This window comes from Elephantulus edwardii, unplaced genomic scaffold (genome assembly GCF_000299155.1).
Source record: "Elephantulus edwardii isolate Elephantulus edwardi_28Jun2011 unplaced genomic scaffold, EleEdw1.0 scaffold00031, whole genome shotgun sequence".
In the NCBI taxonomy this organism is placed as follows: Eukaryota; Metazoa; Chordata; class Mammalia; order Macroscelidea; family Macroscelididae; genus Elephantulus; species Elephantulus edwardii.
The window spans coordinates 21,018,371-21,020,005 of record NW_006399781.1 but is presented as its reverse complement, the minus strand read 5'-3'; the positions used below and the strand labels follow the sequence as shown (position 1 = coordinate 21,020,005).

General features: G+C 47.8%; 1 pseudogene; it reads right to left on the bottom strand.

Moving 5' to 3' along the window:
* Window positions 1-214: 214 nt before the first annotated feature.
* Window positions 215-834, bottom strand: LOC102862781 (annotated as a pseudogene).
* Between the last annotated feature and the right edge of the window lie 801 nt (window positions 835-1,635).

Below are 1,635 nucleotides of genomic sequence, written 5' to 3'. Positions count from 1 at the left end.
TTTATAGCATGTGTGGAAGAGAACGCACACAGGAAGAATGAACTGCGTACCTGCTTCTTATAGGCTGGGGAGCAGACAGATGATTCCTCAGTACTGGGGTTGGAGGGACCCAAGGTCTGCTCTTTCCCCTAGGCCAATTGTGACCAATTTGATTTAAGTACAGTTCTGAAGTCTTTCCGCTGGCCCACATAGCTCTCCAGGAGCCCTGGCTCCCTTATTCCGTTGATCCCAACTGACCCCAGTGGGGTTGTGAGTCCCCACAGTCAGATGCAGTCTCTGGAAGAAGGCCAGCAATGGAGCCAGGGAGGCCCAGGCCCTTGACAGGAGTGCAGCTGAGAGGGACACTGCTGCTCAGGGAAAGGTCCTGGTTGTCGATGACCTCTGACCTGTCTGTGTTATTATCCCATTTGATGTGGAAGCCAAGATGTTCCTCTGGAGCTAAGAAAAGTCTGGCTTCAGGGGTGGGTTCTCCAGCAGCTCAGGCTTGGGGTACTCATTGTTGACGTAGTAGCCCACTCCAGTGAACTGTCCGTGCTAGGTGCCGGTGATGAGGACCATAGTCACACCCACAGCATCGGTCTCCAGGATAGGGATGGATTGGGGGTATCAGCCTGAAAGACAAACATGTGCCTCCCCGCTGCAACAGGGCCGACCAGCACAGAGTCTAGGATCTGACCAAACTTCACACTCAGCTGAACCAATGTAAGTGATCTTCCACTCCAGGTCGTCCTCCAGGGCCTCACTGCCCTCGCAGCTGATCTCAAACCGGAAGGGGCTATGGAAAGGGCTTGGATTCTCCAGCACCGCCACGTTTAGCACCAGCACCTTGGCCATTGTCTCGCCGGCCCAGGGCTAGAACCAGGATTGAAGGCTGGTCCGGGGCCAAGGTCTGTGTAGGCTGTGTGAGGGAGAAGCGTTGCCAGCCCTTCCCGCCACCTCTTTACACGGGCTGAGATGAGCATAACTATTGTTTTGACTATTCAAAAGTATTTTTCTTTCTGGTCAATGATTTAAGTATGAATTTTTTCAAAAAGTTGAAAAAATTACTGTGGCATTCAGTTGTAGCATTCATTATTTCTTACAGATGCTTATTGCTTTACTGATGAAACTTCCATCAAGAATGATATATGTCTTTATTGGTAGGAACCTGGAGTTGGAAAAAGTCAATGTTTTAAATGAAAATCACCATTATTACCATTTCTCCCATTTTGACCATCTCTAAATACCCCATTTTTACATCTCCTTAGCCAAAAATACAGAAACAGTTGCCTTCAAGTCAATTTCAGGTCAATTCACCTGCCACCCAGGGACTCCTAACAGAAATTAGGACCAAGAAAGTCAAGAAACCCTTGGGACATAACACTGCCTTTGAGGGATCATTAAAGAAGGTTCCTTTTTGAACACTGTGCACTTACCTTTATTAGCACTCAAGGAATTCTGGGCTTTAATGATCCAGGCTGCACGGAGGCATGGGAAGAGGTGGGAACGTGAGTGGGGTGTCCTTGTTTAATGGAGTGGAAGAAAAGCATGTGGATCCTGGAGGGCTTTTGTTTTCTTTTTTACTTTCCAAGTTAGGGGAAAGTATATGTATGTGAAAAAAGATTATGGAAGGAATCTTCTTCCGTAGTCTCAGAT